Source organism: Hemitrygon akajei, chromosome 11, assembly GCF_048418815.1.
Source record: "Hemitrygon akajei chromosome 11, sHemAka1.3, whole genome shotgun sequence".
Taxonomy (NCBI): Eukaryota; Metazoa; Chordata; class Chondrichthyes; order Myliobatiformes; family Dasyatidae; genus Hemitrygon; species Hemitrygon akajei.
Genome location: NC_133134.1, coordinates 77,837,639 through 77,862,491, shown reverse-complemented (window position 1 = coordinate 77,862,491; position 24,853 = coordinate 77,837,639). Strand labels below are relative to the sequence as shown.

Below are 24,853 nucleotides of genomic sequence, written 5' to 3'. Positions count from 1 at the left end.
GACTGTTCAGAGTAGTGAGGTAGTGAGCTATTGAGGGTCCATGGACTGTTCAGAGTAGTGAGGTAGTGAGGTATCTAGGGTCCATGGACTGTTCAGAGTAGTGAGGTATTGAGGGTCCATGGACTGTTCAGAGTAGTGAGGTAGTGAGGGTCCATGGACCATTCAGAGTAGTGAGGTAGTGAGGTACTGATGGTCCATGGACTGTTCAGAGTAGTGAGGTAGTGAGGTACTGAGGTTCCATGGACCGTTCAGAGTAGTGAGGTACTGAGGGTCCATGGACTGTTCAGAGTAGTGAGGTACTGAGGGTCCATGGACTGTTCAGAGTAGTGAGGTAGTGAGGGTCCATGGACCATTCAGGGTAGTGAGGTATTGAGGGCCAATGGACTGTTCAGAGTAGTGAGGTAGTGAGGTACTGATGGTCCATGGACCGTTCAGAGTAGTGAGGTACTGAGGGTCCATGGACCATTCAGAGTAGTGAGGTAGTGAGGTACTGACGGTCCATGGACTGTTCAGAGTAGTGAGGTAGTGAGGGTCCATGGACCATTCAGGGTAGTGAGGTATTGAGGGCCAATGGACTGTTCAGAGTAGTGAGGTAGTGAGGTACTGAGGGTCCATGGACTGTTCGGTGTAGTGAGGTACTGAGGGTCCATGGACCATTCAGAGTAGTGAGGTAGTGAAGTACTGAGGGTCCATGGACTGTTCAGAGTAGTGAGGTACTGAGGGTCCATGGACTGTTCAGAGTAGTGAGGTAGTGAGGTACTGAGGGTCCATGGACTGTTCAGAGTAGTGAGGTAGTGAGGTATCTAGGGTCCATGGACTGTTCAGAGTAGTGAGGTACTGAGGGTCCATGGACTGTTCAGAGTAGTGAGGTAGTGAGGTATCTAGGGTCCATGGACTGTTCAGAGTAGTGAGGTATTGAGGGTCCATGGACTGTTCAGAGTAGTGAGGTAGTGAGGGTCCATGGACCATTCAGAGTAGTGAGGTAGTGAGGTACTGAGTGTCCATGGACTGTTCAGAATAGTGAGGTAGTGAGGTACTGAGGTTCCATGGACTGTTCAGAGTAGTGAGGTACTGAGGGTCCATGGAGTGTTCAGAGTAGTGAGGTAGTGAGGGTCCATGGACCATTCAGGGTAGTGAGGTATTGAGGGCCAATGGACTGTTCAGAGTAGTGAGGTAGTGAGGTACTGATGGTCCATGGACCGTTCAGAGTAGTGAGATACTGAGGGTCCATGGACCATTCAGAGTAGTGAGGTAGTGAGGTACTGAGGGTCCATGGACTGTTCAGAGTAGTGAGGTAGTGAGGGTCCATGGACCATTCAGGGTAGTGAGGTATTGAGGGCCAATGGACTGTTCAGAGTAGTGAGGTAGTGAGGTACTGAGGGTCCATGGACTGTTCGGAGTAGTGAGGTACTGAGGGTCCATGGCCCATTCAGAGTAGTGAGGTAGTGAGGTACTGAGGGTCCATGGACTGTTCAGAGTAGTGAGGTACTGAGGGTCCATGGACAGTTCAGTGTAGTGAGGTACTGAGGGTCCATGGACTGTTCAGGGTAGTGAGGTAGTGAGGTATCTAGGGTCCATGGACTGTTCAGAGTAGTGAGGTATTGAGGGTCCATGGACTGTTCAGAGCAGTGAGGTAGTGACGGTCCATGGACCATTCAGAGTAGTGAGGTAGTGAGGTACTGAGGGTCCATGGACTGTTTAGAGTAGTGAGGTAGTGAGGTACTGAGGTTCCATGGACTGTTCAGAGTAGTGAGGTACTGAGGGTCCATGGACTGTTCAGAGTAGTGAGGTAGTGAGGGTCCATGGACCGTTCAGGGTAGTGAGGTATTGAGGGCCAATGGACTGTTCAGAGTAGTGAGGTAGTGAGGTACTGATGGTCCATGGACCGTTCAGAGTAGTGAGGTATTGAGGGCCAATGGACTGTTCAGAGTAGTGAGGTAGTGAGGTACTGATGGTCCATGGACCGTTCAGAGTAGTGAGGTACTGAGGGTCCATGGACTGTTCAGAGTAGTGAGGTACTGAGGGTCCATGGACTGTTCAGAGTAGTGAGGTACTGAGCCTCCATGGACTGTTCAGAGTAGTGAGGTACTGAGGGTCCATGCACTGTTCAGAGTAGTGAGGTAATGAGGTACTGAGGGTCCATGGACTGTTCAGCGTAGTGAGGTACTGAGGGTCCATGGACCGTTCAGAGTAGTGAGGTAGTGAGGTAGTGAGGGTCCATGGACCGTGCAGAGTAGTGAGGTAGTGAAGTATTGAGGGTCCATGGACTGTTCAGAGTAGTGAGGTAGTGAGGTACTGAGGGTCCATGGACTGTTCAGAGTAGTGAGGTAGTGAGGTACTGATGGTCCATGGACCGTTCAGAGTAGTGAGGTTCTGAGGGTCCATGGACTGTTCAGAGTAGTGAGGTACTGAGGCTCCATGGACTGTTCAGAGTAGTGAGGTACTGAGGGTCCATGGACTGTTCAGAGTAGTGAGGTAATGAGGTACTGAGGGTCCATGGACTGTTCAGCGTAGTGAGGTACTGAGGGTCCATGGACCGTTCAGAGTAGTGAGGTAGTGAGGTAGTGAGGGTCCATGGACCGTGCAGAGTAGTGAGGTAGTGAAGTATTGAGTGTCCATGGACTGTTCAGAGTAGTGAGGTAGTGAGGTACTGAGGGTCCATGGACTGTTCAGAGTAGTGAGGTAGTGAGGGTCCATGGACCGTTCAGAGTAGTGAGGTACTGAAGGTCCATGGACTGTTCAGAGTAGTGAGGTAGTGAGGTACTGAGGTTCCATGGACTGTTCAGAGTAGTGAGGTAATGAGGGTCCATGGACCGTTCAGAGTAGTGAGGTACTGAGGGTCCATGGACTGTTCAGAGTAGTGAGGTAGTGAGGTACTGAAGGTCCATGGACTGTTCAGAGTAGTGAGGTAGTGAGGTACTGAGGGTCCATGGACTGTTCAGACTAGTGAGGTAGTGAGGTAGTGATGGTCCATGGACAGTTCAGCGTAGAGAGGTACTGAGGGACCATGGACCGTTCAGAGTAGTGAGGTAGTGAGGGTCCATGGACCGTTCAGAGTAGTGAGGTAGTGAGGTTTTGAGGGTCCATGGACTGTTCAGAGTAGTGAGGTACTGAGGGTCCATGGACTGTTCAGAGTAGTGAGGTACTGAGGGTCCATGGACTGTTCAGAGTAGTGAGGTACTGAGGGTCCATGGACCATTCAGGGTAGTGAGGTAGTGAGGTACTGAGGGTCCATGGACCGTTCAGAGTAGTGAGGTAGTGAGGTAGTGAGGGACCATGGACAGTTCAGAGTAGTGAGGTAGTGAGGAATTGAGGGTCCATGGACTGTTCAGAGTATTGAGGTAGTGAGGTACTGAGTGTCCATGGACTGTTCAGAGTTGTGAGGTAGTGAGGTACTGATGGTCCATGGACCGTTCAGAGTAGTGAGGTACTGAGGGTCCATGGACTGTTCAGAGTAGGGAGGTACTGAGGCTCCATGGACCGTTCAGAGTAGTGAGGTACTGAGGGTCCATGGACTGTTCAGAGTAGTGAGGTACTGAGGGTCCATGGACTGTTCAGAGTAGTGAGGTACTGAGGCTCCATGGACTGTTCAGTGTAGTGAGGTACTGAGGGTCCATGGACCGTTCAGAGTAGTGAGGTACTGAGGGTCCATGGACTGTTGAGAGTAGTGAGGTAGTGAGGTACTGCGGGTCCATGGACTGTTCAGAGTAGTGAGGTACTGAGGGTCCATGGACCGTTCAGAGTAGTGAGGTACTGAGGGTCCATGGACTGTTCAGAGTAGTGAGGTAGTCAGGTACAGAGGGTCCATGGACTGTTCGGAGTAATGAGGTACTGAGGGTCCATGGACTGTTCGGAGTAGTGAGGTACTGAGGGTACATGGGCCATTCAGAGTAGTGAGGTAGTGAGGTACTGAGGGTCCATGGACTGTTCAGAGTAGTGAAGTACTGAGGGTCCATGGACTGTTCAGAGTAGTGAGGTAGTGAGGTATCTAGGGTCCATGGACTGTTCAGAGTAGTGAGGTATTGAGGGTCCATGGACTGTTCAGAGTAGTGAGGTAGTGAGGGTCCATGGACCATTCAGAGTAGTGAGGTACTGAGGGTCCATGGACTGTTCAGAGTAGTGAGGTAGTGAGGTACTGAGGTTCCATGGACTGTTCAGAGTAGTGAGGTACTGAGGGTCCATGGACTGTTCAGAGTAGTGAGGTAGTGAGGGTCCATGGACCATTCAGGGTAGTGAGGTATTGAGGGCCAATGTACTGTTCAGAGTAGTGAGGTAGTGAGGTACTGATGGTCCATGGACCGTTCAGAGTAGTGAGGTACTGAGGTTCCATGGACTGTTCAGAGTAGTGAGGTATTGAGGGTCCATGGACTGTTCAGAGTAGTGAGGTAGTGAGCTATTGAGGGTCCATGGACTGTTCAGAGTAGTGAGGTAGTGAGGTATCTAGGGTCCATGGACTGTTCAGAGTAGTGAGGTATTGAGGGTCCATGGACTGTTCAGAGTAGTGAGGTAGTGAGGGTCCATGGACCATTCAGAGTAGTGAGGTAGTGAGGTACTGATGGTCCATGGACTGTTCAGAGTAGTGAGGTAGTGAGGTACTGAGGTTCCATGGACCGTTCAGAGTAGTGAGGTACTGAGGGTCCATGGACTGTTCAGAGTAGTGAGGTACTGAGGGTCCATGGACTGTTCAGAGTAGTGAGGTAGTGAGGGTCCATGGACCATTCAGGGTAGTGAGGTATTGAGGGCCAATGGACTGTTCAGAGTAGTGAGGTAGTGAGGTACTGATGGTCCATGGACCGTTCAGAGTAGTGAGGTACTGAGGGTCCATGGACCATTCAGAGTAGTGAGGTAGTGAGGTACTGACGGTCCATGGACTGTTCAGAGTAGTGAGGTAGTGAGGGTCCATGGACCATTCAGGGTAGTGAGGTATTGAGGGCCAATGGACTGTTCAGAGTAGTGAGGTAGTGAGGTACTGAGGGTCCATGGACTGTTCGGTGTAGTGAGGTACTGAGGGTCCATGGACCATTCAGAGTAGTGAGGTAGTGAAGTACTGAGGGTCCATGGACTGTTCAGAGTAGTGAGGTACTGAGGGTCCATGGACTGTTCAGAGTAGTGAGGTAGTGAGGGTCCATGGACCATTCAGAGTAGTGAGGTAGTGAGGTACTGAGGCTCCATGGACTGTTCAGAGTAGTGAGGTACTGAGGGTCCATGGACTGTTCAGAGTAGTGAGGTAGTGAGGTATCTAGGGTCCATGGACTGTTCAGAGTAGTGAGGTATTGAGGGTCCATGGACTGTTCAGAGTAGTGAGGTAGTGAGGGTCCATGGACCATTCAGAGTAGTGAGGTAGTGAGGTACTGAGTGTCCATGGACTGTTCAGAATAGTGAGGTAGTGAGGTACTGAGGTTCCATGGACTGTTCAGAGTAGTGAGGTACTGAGGGTCCATGGAGTGTTCAGAGTAGTGAGGTAGTGAGGGTCCATGGACCATTCAGGGTAGTGAGGTATTGAGGGCCAATGGACTGTTCAGAGTAGTGAGGTAGTGAGGTACTGATGGTCCATGGACCGTTCAGAGTAGTGAGATACTGAGGGTCCATGGACCATTCAGAGTAGTGAGGTAGTGAGGTACTGAGGGTCCATGGACTGTTCAGAGTAGTGAGGTAGTGAGGGTCCATGGACCATTCAGGGTAGTGAGGTATTGAGGGCCAATGGACTGTTCAGAGTAGTGAGGTAGTGAGGTACTGAGGGTCCATGGACTGTTCAGTGTAGTGAGGTACTGAGGGTCCATGGCCCATTTGAGTAGTGAGGTAGTGAGGTACTGAGGGTCCATGGACTGTTCAGAGTAGTGAGGTACTGAGGGTCCATGGACAGTTCAGTGTAGTGAGGTACTGAGGGTCCATGGACTGTTCAGGGTAGTGAGGTAGTGAGGTATCTAGGGTCCATGGACTGTTCAGAGTAGTGAGGTATTGAGGGTCCATGGACTGTTCAGAGCAGTGAGGTAGTGACGGTCCATGGACCATTCAGAGTAGTGAGGTAGTGAGGTACTGAGGGTCCATGGACTGTTTAGAGTAGTGAGGTAGTGAGGTACTGAGGTTCCATGGACTGTTCAGAGTAGTGAGGTACTGAGGGTCCATGGACTGTTCAGAGTAGTGAGGTAGTGAGGGTCCATGGACCGTTCAGGGTAGTGAGGTATTGAGGGCCAATGGACTGTTCAGAGTAGTGAGGTAGTGAGGTACTGATGGTCCATGGACCGTTCAGAGTAGTGAGGTACTGAGGGTCCATGGACTGTTCAGAGTAGTGAGGTACTGAGGGTCCATGGACTGTTCAGAGTAGTGAGGTACTGAGGCTCCATGGACTGTTCAGAGTAGTGAGGTACTGAGGGTCCATGGACTGTTCAGAGTAGTGAGGTAATGAGGTACTGAGGGTCCATGGACTGTTCAGCGTAGTGAGGTACTGAGGGTCCATGGACCGTTCAGAGTAGTGAGGTAGTGAGGTAGTGAGGGTCCATGGACCGTGCAGAGTAGTGAGGTAGTGAAGTATTGAGGGTCCATGGACTGTTCAGAGTAGTGAGGTAGTGAGGTACTGAGGGTCCATGGACTGTTCAGAGTAGTGAGGTAGTGAGGTACTGATGGTCCATGGACCGTTCAGAGTAGTGAGGTTCTGAGGGTCCATGGACTGTTCAGAGTAGTGAGGTACTGAGGCTCCATGGACTGTTCAGAGTAGTGAGGTACTGAGGGTCCATGGACTGTTCAGAGTAGTGAGGTAATGAGGTACTGAGGGTCCATGGACTGTTCAGCGTAGTGAGGTACTGAGGGTCCATGGACCGTTCAGAGTAGTGAGGTAGTGAGGTAGTGAGGGTCCATGGACCGTGCAGAGTAGTGAGGTAGTGAAGTATTGAGTGTCCATGGACTGTTCAGAGTAGTGAGGTAGTGAGGTACTGAGGGTCCATGGACTGTTCAGAGTAGTGAGGTACTGATGGTCCATGGACCGTTCAGAGTAGTGAGGTACTGAGGGTCCATGGACCGTTCAGAGTAGTGAGGTACTGAGGGTCCATGGACCGTTCAGAGTAGTGAGGTACTGAAGGTCCATGGACTGTTCAGAGTAGTGAGGTAGTGAGGTACTGAGGGTCCATGGACTGTTCAGAGTAGTGAGGTACTGATGGTCCATGGACCGTTCAGAGTAGTGAGGTACTGAGGGTCCATGGACCGTTCAGAGTAGTGAGGTACTGAAGGTCCATGGACTGTTCAGAGTAGTGAGGTAGTGAGGTACTGAAGGTCCATGGACTGTTCAGAGTAGTGAGGTAGTGAGGTACTGAAGGTCCATGGACTGTTCAGAGTAGTGAGGTAGTGAGGTACTGAAGGTCCATGGACTGTTCAGAGTAGTGAGGTAATGAGGGTCCATGGACCGTTCAGAGTAGTGAGGTACTGAGGGTCCATGGACTGTTCAGAGTAGTGAGGTAGTGAGGTACTGAGGGTCCATGGACTGTTCAGACTAGTGAGGTAGTGAGGTAGTGATGGTCCATGGACAGTTCAGCGTAGAGAGGTACTGAGGGTCCATGGACCGTTCAGAGTAGTGAGGTAGTGAGGGTCCATGGACCGTTCAGAGTAGTGAGGTAGTGAGGTTTTGAGGGTCCATGGACTGTTCAGAGTAGTGAGGTACTGAGGGTCCATGGACTGTTCAGAGTAGTGAGGTACTGAGGGTCCATGGACTGTTCAGAGTAGTGAGGTACTGAGGGTCCATGGACTGTTCAGAGTAGTGAGGTAATGAGGGTCCATGGACCGTTCAGAGTAGTGAGGTACTGAGGGTCCATGGACTGTTCAGAGTAGTGAGGTAGTGAGGTACTGAGGGTCCATGGACTGTTCAGACTAGTGAGGTAGTGAGGTAGTGATGGTCCATGGACAGTTCAGCGTAGAGAGGTACTGAGGGTCCATGGACCGTTCAGAGTAGTGAGGTAGTGAGGGTCCATGGACCGTTCAGAGTAGTGAGGTAGTGAGGTTTTGAGGGTCCATGGACTGTTCAGAGTAGTGAGGTACTGAGGGTCCATGGACTGTTCAGAGTAGTGAGGTACTGAGGGTCCATGGACCGTTCAGAGTAGTGAGGTACTGAGGGTCCATGGACTGTTCAGAGTAGTGAGGTAGTGAGGTACTGAGGGTCCATGGACTGTTCAGAGTAGTGAGGTAGTGAGGTACTGAGGCTCCATGGACTGTTCAGAGTAGTGAGGTACTGAGGGTCCATGGACTGTTCAGAGTAGTGAGGTAGTGAGGTACTGAGGGTCCATGGACTTTTCAGAGTAGTGAGGTAGTGAGGTACTGAGGGTCCATGGACTTTTCAGAGTAGTGAGGTACTGAGGGTCCATGGACCATTCAGGGTAGTGAGGTAGTGAGGTACTGAGGGTCCATGGACTGTTCAGAACAGTGAGGTACTGAGGGTCCATGGACCGTTCAGAGTAGTGAGGTAGTGAGGTACTGAGGGTCCATGGACCGTTCAGAGTAGTGAGGTAGTGAGGTACTGAGGGTCCATGGACTGTTCAGAGTAGTGAGGTAGTGAGGTACTGAGGGTCCATGGACTTTTCAGAGTAGTGAGGTACTGAGGGTCCATGGACCATTCAGGGTAGTGAGGTAGTGAGGTACTGAGGGTCCATGGACTGTTCAGAACAGTGAGGTACTGAGGGTCCATGGACCGTTCAGAGTAGTGAGGTAGTGAGGTACTGAGGGTCCATGGACCGTTCAGAGTAGTGAGGTAGTGAGGTACTGAGGGTCCATGGACTGTTCAGAGTAGTGAGGTAGTGAGGTACTGAGGGTCCATGGACTGTTCAGAGTAGTGAGGTAGTGAGGTACTGAGGGTCCATGGACCGTTCAGAGTAGTGAGGTAGTGAGGTACTGAGGGTCCATGGACCGTTCAGAGTAGTGAGGTAGTAAGGTACTGAGGGTCCATGGACTGTTCAGGGTAGTGAGGTACTGAGGGTCCATGGACTGTTCAGAGTAGTGAGGTAGTGAGGTACTGAGGGTCCATGGACTTTTCAGAGTAGTGAGGTAGTGAGGTACTGAGGGTCCATGGACTTTTCAGAGTAGTGAGGTAGTGAGATACTGAGGCTCCATGGACTGTTCAGAGTAGTGAGGTACTGAGGGTCCATGGACCATTCAGGGTAGTGAGGTAGTGAGGTACTGAGGGTCCATGGACTGTTCAGAACAGTGAGGTACTGAGGGTCCATGGACCGTTCAGAGTAGTGAGGTAGTGAGGGTCCATGGACCGTTCAGAGTAGTGAGGTAGTGAGGTATTGAGGGTCCATGGACTGTTCAGAGTAGTGAGGTAGAGAGGTACTGAGGGTCCATGGACTGTTCAGAGTAGTGAGGTACTGAGGGTCCATGGACCATTCAGAGTAGTGAGGTAGTGAGATACTGAGGGTCCATGGGCTGTTCAGAGTAGTGAGGTACTGAGGGTCCATGGACTGTTCAGAGTAGTGAGGTAGTGAGGGTCCATGGACTGTTCAGAGTAGTGAGGTACTGATGGTCCATGGACCGTTCAGAGTAGTGAGGTACTGATGGTCCATGGACCGTTCAGAGTAGTGAGGTACTGAGGGTCCATGGACTGTTCAGAGTAGTGAGGTACTGAGGGTCCATGGACTGTTCAGAGTAGTGAGGTACTGAGGGTCCATGGACTGTTCAGAGTAGTCAGGTAGTGAGGTATTCAGGGTCCATGGACCGTTCAGAGTAGTGAGGTAGTGAGGTACTGAGGGTCCATGGACTGTTCCGAGTAGTGAGGTAGTGAGGTATTGAGGGTCCATGGACTGTTCAGAGTAGTGAGGTACTGAGGGTCCATGGTCCGTTCAGAGTAGTGAGGTAGTGAGGTAGTGAGGGTCCATGGACCGTTCAGAGTAGTGAGGTAGTGAGGTATTGAGGGTCCATGGACTGTTCAGAGTAGTGAGGTAGTGAGGGTCCATGGACCGTTCAGAGTAGTGAGGTAGTGAGGTAGTGAGGTTCCATGGACCGTTCAGAGTAGTGAGGTAGTGAGGTATTGAGGGTCCATGGACTGTTCAGAGTAGTGAGGTAGTGAGGTACTGAGAGTCCATGGACCGTTCAGAGTAGTGAGGTACTGAGGGTCCATGGACTGTTCAGAGTAGTGAGGTACTGAGGCTCCATGGACTGTTCAGAGTAGTGAGGTACTGAGGGTCCATGGACCATTCAGGGCAGTGAGGTAATGAGGTACTGAGGGTCCATGGACTGTTCAGAGCAGTGAGGTACTGAGGGTCCATGGACTGTTCAGAGTAGTGAGGTACTGAGGGTCTATGGACTGTTCAGAGTAGTGAGTTACTGAGGGTCCATGGACCGTTCAGAGTAGTGAGGTATTGAGGGTCCATGGACCGTTCAGAGTAGTGAGGTACTGAGGGTCTATGGACTGTTCAGAGTAGTGAGGCACTGAGGGTCTATGGACTGTTCAGAGTAGTGAGGCACTGGGGGTCCATGGACCGTTCAGAGTAGTGAGGTATTGAGGGTCCATGGACCGTTCAGAGTAGTGAGGTAGTGTTCATGGGTTCAGGGTTAATTCATAGATCTGATGATCCCGAAATATGGACGTAAAACCATAAGACACAGGAGGAGAATTAGGCCATTTGGCCCATCATGATTAATCTACTTCCCTGTCAACCCCGGTGAGTGTGTGTCTTCAGGCTCCTGTACTTCCTGCCTGATGGAAGATCTAGCAAGTACAGCACTCGACGGTGAGGGTCCTTAGTGATCTTGGCCATCTTCTTGAGGCATCATCTTTTGAATATGTCCTCAATAGTGGAGAGGCTCGTCCACGATGGAGGTGGCTGAGTTTACAACCCTTCGAAGCTCTTTCCAATCCTGTGCACTGGCACCTCCTAAAACATTGGTGACGCAACCAGTTGGAATGTTCTTCGAAGTACATCTGTAGCAGTTTGCTAGTCTCTGATAACATACCAGATCTTCTCAAACTCCTAGTGGAATATAGCCGCTGAGGTGTCTTCTTCAGAATTGTGTCAAAATGCTGAGCCCTGGATAGATCTTCCGAGATATTGACACATAGGAACTTGAAACTGCTCACTGCTGACCCCTCGATGTGGACTGGTGTGTGCTCCCTCAACTTCCCTATCCTTTAGAAGGAAGTCCCCAATTCACCAATCCAGCAATCCAGAATATGCAACAAGTGGCCTAACCTGTGTTTTATAAAGTTGCAGCATAACTTTCTGACTCTTGAACTTAATGCCTCAAATAATGAAGGCATTGGAATCATTCAAGAACCAAGCACATCCTCGAATCATTTCCTTTGTCTGCCTGGTAACTCTTCCTACAATGGGGATTGGTTCAGAAATCTGCTTCCACCTAACGATGGCAACTAGGTACTGTCTTCTGAAAATCTTCAGTGAAGCTTTGAAATGTTGGCTTGGGGAAGAGGACAGAACTCCCCATAACTCTTTGACCTATTTTCATGGGATCATTTATCTCCACCAGAGAGGACAGGAAGCCTTAGTTAGACATCGCAACAGAACTAACAAGTTGAAAATAGGATGAAGCTCATCAAATCTGTCTTGCCATTCTGTAACACCAGGGCTGAAACCTCAGATCTGTGTTCTCCAACCCCTGTAATCTTTCATGCACACCCCATTCTGCAATCATGATTCAATTTCCCTATGATTTAAAGACTCTGCTTCCACCACTCTTCGAGAACGTGAGCTCCAAGCACTCTGTGTGTGTGTGTGTGTGTGTGAGAGAGAGAGTATAAACGTAACTGCCTTTGCTGTTATCCTGTGTCTCTCCCATTACTGACATGCTGTGTATCTCTCTCATTTCCTGGGTCTCAGACCCGAAATACTAGCGATCTTGCGATTCTCAAAAAGGAGGGGGCGACTTTGTACCCTTCGGCCCCTCAGAGTTGCTCCACATTTGTAACAGTGTGTGTGTGAGAGAGAGAGTTTGTGTGAGTGTGTTTGTGTGTGTGAGTGAGTGTGAGTGTGTGTCTGTGTGTGAGTGTGTGTGTGTGTGTGCATGTGTGTATGTGTGTCTGTGTGAGTGTGTGAGAGAGAGTGTGTGTGAGTGTGTGTCTGTACGTGTGGAATGTGCACTTTCTCCCTGTGGCCATGTGGGTTCCCTATCTCTTGGTGCTCCCGTCCCTTCCCACATCCCAGCAACATGCAGAGTCTGTCAGTTAATCAGCCACTGTAAATCACACCCCCTCACGCTAGTGTGTGTGGGATGGAATCTGGGGGAGTCAAGGGGAATGTTGCGAAACCACGCCTGGAGTATTGTGTACAGTTTAGGAACTCTGATTTAGGAAATAAGTCATTAAGCTGGAGAGACCGCGGATACTTATGAGTGTTACTCTGGGACTAGCAGGGAGGATGCTGTGGTCAGCATGGACCAGATGGGTCAAAGGGCCTGTTTCTGTGCTGTATTACTTAGACTCTTCGCTGTATCATTTGGTAATCTTCTACATTATCTATAATGCCACCAATCTGCAAACTTAGTGACCCACCCATCTACATTTTCATCCAAGTCAGTTGTATAAGCCACAAACAGCAGAGGTCCCAGTACAGATCCCTGCACCACTCATGGACTTCCAGCCTGAGTAAGTTTCCTGTAGGACCCTATAACTCAGAGAGCTAGACAAAATCAGGAGGGCTGAATGCACCAGTCTTTTTCCCAGGGTTACAAGCACAGGTTTAACATGAGAGGGGATAAAGATTAACTTTATCACATGTATGTCGAAACATTGAAACATTGCATTGATTTGCATCATCGACCAACACAGTCCGAGGATGTGCCGGGGGCAAGTGTCACCATGTTTCCGGAGACAACGCAGTGTGCCTACAGCTCACTAACCCTGCGTAGCTCCTTGGAATGTGAGAGGAAACTGGAGCACCCAGAGGAAACCCATGTGGTCACGGGGAGAACGTACCGAATGCAGTGAGATTGGAACCCTGATCACCGGCACTGCAAAGTGTTAAACGAACATGAGGGGCAACTTCTTCACCTGGAAGGTGTCAGAATATGAAGCAAGTTGCCAGAGAAAGTGGTTCAGACAGGTACAATTACAATGGACAGGTACACAGATAGGACAGGTTTAGAGGGACACGGACAGGTACACGGATAGGAAAGGTTCAGAGGGATACAGACAGGTACACGGATAGGAAAGGGTTAGAGGGATACGGACAGGAACACGGATAGGAAAGGTTTAGAGGGATACGGACAGGTACACGGATAGGAAAGGTTCAGTGGGTTATGGACAGGTACACAGATGGGAAAGGTTTAGGGGGATACGGACTGGTACACAGATGGGAAAGGTTTACAGGGATACGGATAGGAAAGGTTTAGAGGGATACAGACAGGTACACGGATAGGAAAGGTTCAGAGGGATACGGACAGGTACACGGGTAGGAAAGGTTTAGAGGGATACAGACAGGTACACGGATAGGAAAGGTTCAGAGGGATACGGACAGGTACACGGATAGGAAAGGGTTAGAGGGATACGGACAGGAACACGGATAGGAAAGGTTTAGAGGGATACGGACAGGTACACGGATAGGAAAGGTTCAGTGGGTTATGGACAGGTACACAGATGGGAAAGGTTTAGGGGGATACGGACTGGTACACAGATGGGAAAGGTTTACAGGGATACGGACAGGTACACGGATAGGAAAGGTTTAGAGGGATACGGACAGGTACACGGATGGGAAAGGTTTAGAGGGATACGGACAGGTACACAGATGGGAAAGGTTTAGAGGGATACGGACAGGTACACAGATGGGAAAGGTTTAGGGGGATACGGACTGGTACACAGATGGGAAAGGTTTAGAGGGATTCGGACAGGTACACGGATAGGAAAGGTTTAGAGGGATACAGACAGGTACACGGATAGGAAAGGTTCAGAGGGATACGGACAGGTACACGGATGGGAAAGGTTTAGAGGGATAAGGACAGGTACACGGATAGGGAAGGTTTAGAGGGATACGGACAGGTACACGGATAGGAAAGGTTTAGAGGGATACGGACAGGTCCCCGGATAGGAAAGGTTTAGAGGGATACGGACAGGTACATGGATAGGAAAGGTTTAGAGGGATACGGACAGGTACACGGATAGGAAAGGTTTAGAGGGATACGGACAGGTACACGGATGGGAAAGGTTTAGAGGGATACGGACAGGTACACAGATGGGAAAGGTTTAGAGGGATACGGACAGGTACACAGATGGGAAAGATTTAGGGGGATACGGACTGGTACACAGATGGGAAAGGTTTAGAGGGATTCGGACAGGTACACGGATAGGAAAGGTTTAGAGGGATACAGACAGGTACACGGATAGGAAAGGTTCAGAGGGATACGGACAGGTACACGGATGGGAAAGGTTTAGAGGGATACGGACAGGTACACGGATAGGAAAGGTTTAGAGGGATACGGACAGGTACACGGATAGGAAAGGTTTAGAGGGATACGGACAGGTCCCCGGATAGGAAAGGTTTAGAGGGATACGGACAGGTACACGGATAGGAAAGGTTTAGAGGGATACGGACAGGTACACGGATAGGAAAGGTTTAGAGGGATACGGACAGGTACACAGATGGGAAAGGTTCAGTGGGTTACGGACAGGTACACAGATGGGAAAGGTTTAGGGGGATACGGACTGGTACACAGATGGGAAAGGTTTAGAGGGATTCGGACAGGTACACAGATAGGAAAGGTTTAGAGGGATACGGATAGGAAAGGTTTAGAGGGATACAGACAGGTACACGGATAGGAAAGGTTCAGAGGGATACGGACAGGTACACGGATAGGAAAGGGTTAGAGGGATACGGACAGGTACACGGATAGGAAAGGTTTAGAGGGATACGGACAGGTACACGGATGGGAAAGGTTTAGAGGGATACGGACAGGTACACAGATGGGAAAGGTTTAGAGGGATACGGACAGGTACACAGATGGGAAAGATTTAGGGGGATACGGACTGGTACACAGATGGGAAAGGTTTAGAGGGATTCGGACAGGTACACGGATAGGAAAGGTTTAGAGGGATACAGACAGGTACACGGATGGGAAAGGTTTAGAGGGATAAGGACAGGTACACGGATAGGGAAGGTTTAGAGGGATACGGACAGGTACACGGATGGGAAAGGTTTAGAGGGATAAGGACAGGTACACGGATAGGGAAGGTTTAGAGGGATACGGACAGGTACACGGATAGGAAAGGTTTAGAGGGATACGGACAGGTCCCCGGATAGGAAAGGTTTAGAGGGATACGGACAGGTACATGGATAGGAAAGGTTTAGAGGGATACGGACAGGTACACGGATAGGAAAGGTTTAGAGGGATACGGACAGGTACACGGATGGGAAAGGTTTAGAGGGATACGGACAGGTACACAGATGGGAAAGGTTTAGAGGGATACGGACAGGTACACAGATGGGAAAGATTTAGGGGGATACGGACTGGTACACAGATGGGAAAGGTTTAGAGGGATTCGGACAGGTACACGGATAGGAAAGGTTTAGAGGGATACAGACAGGTACACGGATAGGAAAGGTTCAGAGGGATACGGACAGGTACACGGATGGGAAAGGTTTAGAGGGATACGGACAGGTACACGGATAGGAAAGGTTTAGAGGGATACGGACAGGTACACGGATAGGAAAGGTTTAGAGGGATACGGACAGGTCCCCGGATAGGAAAGGTTTAGAGGGATACGGACAGGTACACGGATAGGAAAGGTTTAGAGGGATACGGACAGGTACACGGATAGGAAAGGTTTAGAGGGATACGGACAGGTACACAGATGGGAAAGGTTCAGTGGGTTACGGACAGGTACACAGATGGGAAAGGTTTAGGGGGATACGGACTGGTACACAGATGGGAAAGGTTTAGAGGGATTCGGACAGGTACACAGATAGGAAAGGTTTAGAGGGATACGGATAGGAAAGGTTTAGAGGGATACAGACAGGTACACGGATAGGAAAGGTTCAGAGGGATACGGACAGGTACACGGATAGGAAAGGGTTAGAGGGATACGGACAGGTACACGGATAGGAAAGGTTTAGAGGGATACGGACAGGTACACGGATGGGAAAGGTTTAGAGGGATACGGACAGGTACACAGATGGGAAAGGTTTAGAGGGATACGGACAGGTACACAGATGGGAAAGATTTAGGGGGATACGGACTGGTACACAGATGGGAAAGGTTTAGAGGGATTCGGACAGGTACACGGATAGGAAAGGTTTAGAGGGATACAGACAGGTACACGGATGGGAAAGGTTTAGAGGGATACGGACAGGTACACAGATGGGAAAGGTTTAGAGGGATACGGACAGGTACACAGATGGGAAAGATTTAGGGGGATACGGACTGGTACACAGATGGGAAAGGTTTAGAGGGATTCGGACAGGTACACGGATAGGAAAGGTTTAGAGGGATACAGACAGGTACACGGATAGGGAAGGTTTAGAGGGATACCGACAGGTACACGGATAGGAAAGGTTTAGAGGGATACGGACAGGTACACGGATAGGAAAGGTTTAGAGGGATACGGACAGGTACACGGATAGGAATGGTTTAGAGGGATACGGACAGGTACATGGATAGGAAAGGTTTAGAGGGATACGGACAGGTACACAGATAGAAAAGGTTTAGAGGGATACGGATAGGAAAGGTTTAGAGGGATACAGACAGGTACACGGATAGGAAAGGTTCAGAGGGATACGGACAGGTACACGGGTAGGAAAGGTTTAGAGGGATACAGACAGGTACACGGATAGGAAAGGTTCAGAGGGATACGGACAGGTACACGGATAGGAAAGGGTTAGAGGGATACGGACAGGAACACGGATAGGAAAGGTTTAGAGGGATACGGACAGGTACACGGATAGGAAAGGTTCAGTGGGTTATGGACAGGTACACAGATGGGAAAGGTTTAGGGGGATACGGACTGGTACACAGATGGGAAAGGTTTACAGGGATACGGACAGGTACACGGATAGGAAAGGTTTAGAGGGATACGGACAGGTACACGGATGGGAAAGGTTTAGAGGGATACGGACAGGTACACAGATGGGAAAGGTTTAGAGGGATACGGACAGGTACACAGATGGGAAAGGTTTAGGGGGATACGGACTGGTACACAGATGGGAAAGGTTTAGAGGGATTCGGACAGGTACACGGATAGGAAAGGTTTAGAGGGATACAGACAGGTACACGGATAGGAAAGGTTCAGAGGGATACGGACAGGTACACGGATGGGAAAGGTTTAGAGGGATAAGGACAGGTACACGGATAGGGAAGGTTTAGAGGGATACGGACAGGTACACGGATAGGAAAGGTTTAGAGGGATACGGACAGGTCCCCGGATAGGAAAGGTTTAGAGGGATACGGACAGGTACATGGATAGGAAAGGTTTAGAGGGATACGGACAGGTACACGGATAGGAAAGGTTTAGAGGGATACGGACAGGTACACGGATGGGAAAGGTTTAGAGGGATACGGACAGGTACACAGATGGGAAAGGTTTAGAGGGATACGGACAGGTACACAGATGGGAAAGATTTAGGGGGATACGGACTGGTACACAGATGGGAAAGGTTTAGAGGGATTCGGACAGGTACACGGATAGGAAAGGTTTAGAGGGATACAGACAGGTACACGGATAGGAAAGGTTCAGAGGGATACGGACAGGTACACGGATGGGAAAGGTTTAGAGGGATACGGACAGGTACACGGATAGGAAAGGTTTAGAGGGATACGGACAGGTACACGGATAGGAAAGGTTTAGAGGGATACGGACAGGTCCCCGGATAGGAAAGGTTTAGAGGGATACGGACAGGTACACGGATAGGAAAGGTTTAGAGGGATACGGACAGGTACACGGATAGGAAAGGTTTAGAGGGATACGGACAGGTACACGGATAGGAAAGGTTTAGAGGGATACGGACAGGTACACGGATAGGAATGGTTTAGAGGGATACGGACAGGTACATGGATAGGAAAGGTTTAGAGGGATACGGACAGGTACACAGATAGAAAAGGTTTAGAGGGATACGGATAGGAAAGGTTTAGAGGGATACAGACAGGTACACGGATAGGAAAGGTTCAGAGGGATACGGACAGGTACACGGATAGGAAAGGGTTAGAGGGATACGGACAGGTACACGGATAGGAAAGGTATAGAGGGATACGGACAGGTACACGGATAGGAAAGGTTCAGTGGGTTACGGACAGGTACACAGATGGGAAAGGTTTAGGGGGATACGGACTGGTACACAGATGGGAAAGGTTTAGAGGGATTCGGACAGGTACACGGATAGGAAAGGTTTAGAGGGATACAGACAGGTACACGGATAGGAAAGGTTCAGAGGGATACGGACAGGTACACGGATGGGAAAGGTTTAGAGGGATACGGACAAGTACACGGATTGGAAAGGTTTAGAGAGATACGGACAGGTACACGGATAGGGAAGGTTTAGAGGGATACGGACAGGTACACGGATAGGAAAGGTTTAGAGGGATACGGATAGGAAAGGTTTAGAGGGATACAGACAGGTACACGGATAGGAAAGGTTCAGAGGGATACGGACAGGTACACGGATAGGAAAGGGTTAGAGGGATACGGACAGGTACACGGATAGGAAAGGTTTAGAGGGATACGGACAGGTACACGGATAGGAAAGGTTCAGTGGGTTACGGACAGGTACACAGATGGGAAAGGTTTAGGGGGATACGGACTGGTACACAGATGGGAAAGGTTTAGAGGGATTCGGACAGGTACACAGATAGGAAAGGTTTAGAGGGATACGGATAGGAAAGGTTTAGAGGGATACAGACAGGTACACGGATAGGAAAGGTTCAGAGGGATACGGACAGGTACACGGATAGGAAAGGGTTAGAGGGATACGGACAGGTACACGGATAGGAAATGTTTAGAGGGATACGGACAGGTACACGGATGGGAAAGGTTTAGAGGGATACGGACAGGTACACAGATGGGAAAGGTTTAGAGGGATACGGACAGGTACACAGATGGGAAAGATTTAGGGGGATACGGACTGGTACACAGATGGGAAAGGTTTAGAGGGATTCGGACAGGTACACAGATAGGAAAGGTTTAGAGGGATACAGACAGGTACACGGATGGGAAAGGTTTAGAGGGATACGGACAGGTACACAGATGGGAAAGGTTTAGAGGGATACGGACAGGTACACAGATGGGAAAGATTTAGGGGGATACGGACTGGTACACAGATGGGAAAGGTTTAGAGGGATTCGGACAGGTACACGGATAGGAAAGGTTTAGAGGGATACAGACAGGTACACGGATAGGGAAGGTTTAGAGGGATACGGACAGGTACACGGATAGGAAAGGTTTAGAGGGATACGGACAGGTCCCCGGATAGGAAAGGTTTAGAGGGATACGGACAGGTACATGGATAGGAAAGGTTTAGAGGGATACGGACAGGTTCACGGATAGGAAAGGTTTAGAGGGATACGGACAGGTACACGGATGGGAAAGGTTTAGAGGGATACGGACAGGTACACAGATGGGAAAGGTTTAGAGGGATACGGACAGGTACACAGATGGGAAAGATTTAGGGGGATACGGACTGGTACACAGATGGGAAAGGTTTAGAGGGATTCGGACAGGTACACGGATAGGAAAGGTTTAGAGGGATACAGACAGGTACACGGATAGGAAAGGTTCAGAGGGATACGGACAGGTACACGGATGGGAAAGGTTTAGAGGGATAAGGACAGGTACACTGATAGGGAAGGTTTAGAGGGATACGGACAGGTACACGGATAGGAAAGGTTTAGAGGGATACGGACAGGTCCCCGGATAGGAAAGGTTTAGAGGGATACAGACAGGTACACGGATAGGAAAGGTTCAGAGGGATACGGACAGGTACACGGATGGGAAAGTTTTAGAGGGATATAGACAGGTACACGGATAGGAAAGGTTTAGAGGGATACGGACAGGTACACGGATAGGAAAGGTTTAGAGGGATACGGACAGGTCCCCGGATAGGAAAGGTTTAGAGGGATACGGACAGGTACAAGGATAGGAATGGTTTAGAGGGATACGGACAGGTACACGGATAGGAAAGGTTTAGAGGGATACGGACAGGTACACGGATAGGAAAGGTTTAGAGGGATACGGACAGGTACACGGATAGGAATGGTTTAGAGGGATACGGACAGGTACATGGATAGGAAAGGTTTAGAGGGATACGGACAGGTACACAGATAGGAAAGGTTTAGAGGGATACGGATAGGAAAGGTTTAGAGGGATACAGACAGGTACACGGATAGGAAAGGTTCAGAGGGATACGGACAGGTACACGGATAGGAAAGGGTTAGAGGGATACGGACAGGTACACGGATAGGAAAGGTATAGAGGGATACGGACAGGTACACAGATAGGAAAGGTTCAGTGGGTTACGGACAGGTACACAGATGGGAAAGGTTTAGGGGGATACGGACTGGTACACGGATGGGAAAGGTTTAGAGGGATACGGACAAGTACACGGATAGGAAAGGTTTAGAGGGATACGGACAGGTACACGGATAGGGAAGGTTTAGAGGGATACGGACAGGTACACGGATAGGAAAGGTTTAGAGGGATACGGATAGGAAAGGTTTAGAGGGATACAGACAGGTACACGGATAGGAAAGGTTCAGAGGGATACGGACAGGTACACGGATAGGAAAGGGTTAGAGGGATACGGACAGGTACACGGATAGGAAAGGTTTAGAGGGATACGGACAGGTACACGGATAGGAAAGGTTCAGTGGGTTACGGACAGGTACACAGATGGGAAATGTTTAGGGGGATACGGACTGGTACACAGATGGGAAAGGTTTAGAGGGATTCGGACAGGTACACAGATAGGAAAGGTTTAGAGGGATACGGATAGGAAAGGTTTAGAGGGATACAGACAGGTACACGGATAGGAAAGGTTCAGAGGGATACGGACAGGTACACGGATAGGAAAGGGTTAGAGGGATACGGACAGGTACACGGATAGGAAAGGTTTAGAGGGATACGGACAGGTACACGGATGGGAAAGGTTTAGAGGGATACGGACAGGTACACAGATGGGAAAGGTTTAGAGGGATACGGACAGGTACACAGATGGGAAAGATTTAGGGGGATACGGACTGGTACACAGATGGGAAAGGTTTAGAGGGATTCGGACAGGTACACGGATAGGAAAGGTTTAGAGGGATACAGACAGGTACACGGATAGGAAAGGTTTAGAGGGATACGGACAGGTACACGGATAGGAAAGGTTTAGAGGGATACGGACAGGTACACAGATAGGAAAGGTTTAGAGGGATACGGATAGGAAAGGTTTAGAGGGATACGGACAGGTACACGGGTAGGAAAGGTTTAGAGGGATACAGACAGGTACATGGATAGGAAAGGTTCAGAGGTATACGGACAGGTACACGGATAGGAAAGGGTTAGAGGGATACGGACAGGTACACGGATAGGAAATGTTTAGAGGGATACGGACAGGTACATGGATAGGAAAGGTTCAGTGGGTTACGGACAGGTACACAGATGGGAAAGGTTTAGAGGGATACGGACAGGTACACAGATGGGAAATGTTTAGGGGGATACGGACTGGTACACAGATGGGAAAGGTTTAGAGGGATACGGACAGGTACACGGATAGGAAAGGTTTAGGGGGATACGGACTGGTACACAGATGGGAAAGGTTTAGAGGGTATTCGGACAGGTACACGGATAGGAAAGGTTTAGAGGGATACAGACAGGTACACGGATAGGAAAGGTTCAGAGGGATACGGACAGGTACACGGATGGGAAAGGTTTAGAGGGATACGGACAGGTACACGGATAGGAAAGGTTTAGAGGGATACGGACAGGTACACGGATAGGGAAGGTTTAGAGGGATACGGACAGATACACGGATAGGAAAGGTTTAGAGGGATACGGACAGGTCCCCGGATAGGAAAGGTTTAGAGGGATACGGACAGGTACACGGATAGGAAAGGTTTAGAGGAATACGGACAGGTACACGGATAGGAAAGGTTTAGAGGGATACGGACAGGTACACGGATAGGAAAGGTTTAGAGGGATACGGACAGGTACACACACAGGAAAGGTTTAGAGGGATACAGACAGGTACACGGATAGGAAAGGTTCAGAGGGATACGGACAGGTACACGGATGGGAAAGGTTTAGAGGGATACGGACAGGTACACGGAGAGGAAAGGTTTTGAGGGATACGGACAGGGACACGGATAGGAAAGGTTTAGAGGGATACGGACAGGTACATGGATAGGAAAGGTTCAGTGGGTTACGGACAGGTACACAGATGGGAAAGGTTCAGAGGGATACGGGCAGGTACACGGATAGGAAAGGTTTAGAGGGTTACGGACAGGTACACGGATAGGAAAGGTTTAGAGGGATGTGGACAGGGACACGGATAGGAAAGGTTTAGAGGGATACGGACAGGTACACGGATAGGAAAGGTTTAGAGGGATGTGGACAGGGACACGGATAGGAAAGGTTTAGAGGGATACGGACAGGTACACGGATAGGAAAGGTTTAGAGGGATGTGGACAGGGACACGGATAGGAAAGGTTTAGAGGGATGTGGACAGGGACACGGATAGGAAAGGTTTAGAGGGATGTGGACAGGTACACGGATAGGAAAGGTTTAGAGGGATACGGACAGGTAGACGGATAGGAAAGGTTTAGAGGGATGTGGACAGGGACACGGATAGGAAAGGTTTAGAGGGATATATGGACCAAATGCAGACAAATAGGACTGGCTTTAGTAGGGTCTATGGAGAAGATGGGCTGAAAGGCCTACTTCCATGCTGTATTACTTTATAACTGTAATAATTCAGTGAGGAGGGGATTGCTCTTGTTCGCTGGCAGAGACTGAATGGGCTGAATGGCCTGTAAGGAAACTTGGAGAGGTGTTAAATCCCAAGATGGTTTGGCAGGTTCAATGCCTGTCACAAGCTGCTGAACTGCTGATGGCCATGCTGTCATGGTGGGGCAGACCCGTGGGGTCAAAAGGCCCAATCCTGCTCCTAACCCTATGGTCTTAATGATTCAGATGAAGAATTAGCTTTATTTATCAGACGTACTGTACATTGAAAAATACAATGAAATACTTGCCGTCTGCCTCAATATTGTACTGGGGGCAGCCCACAAGTGTTGTCTTGCTTCTCGCACCATCATAAAGTGCCCACAGTGCACTAACCCCAACAAAGTTCAAAGTAAATTTATTATCAGAGCACATACGTGTCACCATATACAACCCTGAGATTCACTGCATACTCAGCAAATGTATAGATTAGTAACTGTGACAGGATCAGTGAAAGTTCAACCAGGGTGCAGAAGACAACAAACTGTGCTAATGCAAATAGAAATAAATAGCAGTAAATAATGACAGCATGAGATAAAGAGATAAAGAGTCCTTAAAGTGAGATCATTGGTTGTGGGAACATCTCAATGGATGGGCAAGTGAGTGTAGTTATTCCCTTTTGTTCAAGAGCCTGATGGGTGAGGGGTGGTAACTCTTCCTGCACCTGGTGGTGTGAGTCCTGAGATTCTTGTACCTTCTACCTGATGGCAGCAGTGAGAAAAGAGCATGGTCTGGGTGGTGAGGATCTCTGATGATGGATGCTGCTTTTCCTGTAGATGTGCTCAATGGTTGGGAGGACTTCGCCTGTGATATACTGGGCCAAATCCATTACACTTTGTAGGACTGTCCATTCAAGGGCATTGGTGTTTCTATACCTGGCTGCATACCAGTCAATACACTCTCCACTACACATCCATAGAAGTTTGTCAAAGTTTTAGATGACATGTCGAATCTCCTAAGAGAGCTGCCATGCTGTCTTCGCAATTACACTTATGTACTGGGTCCAGGGCAGGTCTTCTGAAGAAGTAACACCCAGGAATTTAAAATTGCTAAGCCTCTTCACCTCTGATGAGGTTTCCCTCTCCTGAAGTCTACAATTGGTTCCTTGGTCTTGCTGACATTGAGTGAGAGGTTGTTGTTATGACACCACGTAGCCAGATTTTCAGTCTCCTTCCTGCATGCTGACTCATCGCCACCTTTGATACGGCCCACAACAGTGGTGTCACCAGCAAACTTGAATATGGCGTTAGTCACACAGTCATAGGTGTAAAGCATGTGGGGCAGGGGGCTAAGCACACGGCCTGTGCTGATGGAGATTGTGGAGGAAGTGTTGTCGCCAATCCAAACTGACTGGAGCCTACACGTTAGGAAATCCAGGACCCAATTACGCAAGGACGTACTGAGTTCTTGGAGCTTATTGATTAGATTTGAGGAGCTGATTGTATTAAATGCTAATCTGTAATCAATAAAGAGCATCCTAATGTATACATCTTTGCTGTCCAGAAATTCCAGGGTTGAGTGAAGAGCAGATACCACATGGTATCTGCTGTAACCTGTACCCCTATGGAATGTGGGAGGAAACCAGAGCACCAGGAGGAACTCATGTGGTCGCAGGGAGAATGTACAAACCCCTTACAGACAGCGGTGAGAATTGATCCCCGATTGTTAACCACCACGCTATTGTGTCACCCCATAGACTCAGTGCTGGTGGAACACACAACCCCACCAATCTTAAGCCTCTCTTATTTCTGTGGCACCAGGTGATGTACACAAGGAGCATAGAAACATAGAAACCTACAGCACAATACACAAAGCTGTGCCCAACAGGTCCTTAACTTAGAAATTACCTAGGGTTACGCATTGGCCTCTATTTTTCTGAGCTCCATGTACCTATATAGGAATCTCTTAAAAGACCCTATCGTATCCGCCTCCACCACCATCGCTGGCAGCCCATTCCACGTA

The 24,853-nt window shown here is 49.4% G+C and overlaps 1 long non-coding RNA gene across 1 annotated transcript; it reads left to right on the top strand.

The window, feature by feature from the left end:
• Positions 1-17,642: 17,642 nt before the first annotated feature.
• Positions 17,643-18,654, top strand: LOC140735748 (uncharacterized). The gene is made up of 3 exons (XR_012100802.1): positions 17,643-17,906; positions 18,018-18,153; positions 18,450-18,654. It is a non-coding gene; the product is annotated as an uncharacterized lncRNA (long non-coding RNA).
• The last annotated feature ends 6,199 nt before the right edge of the window (positions 18,655-24,853 follow it).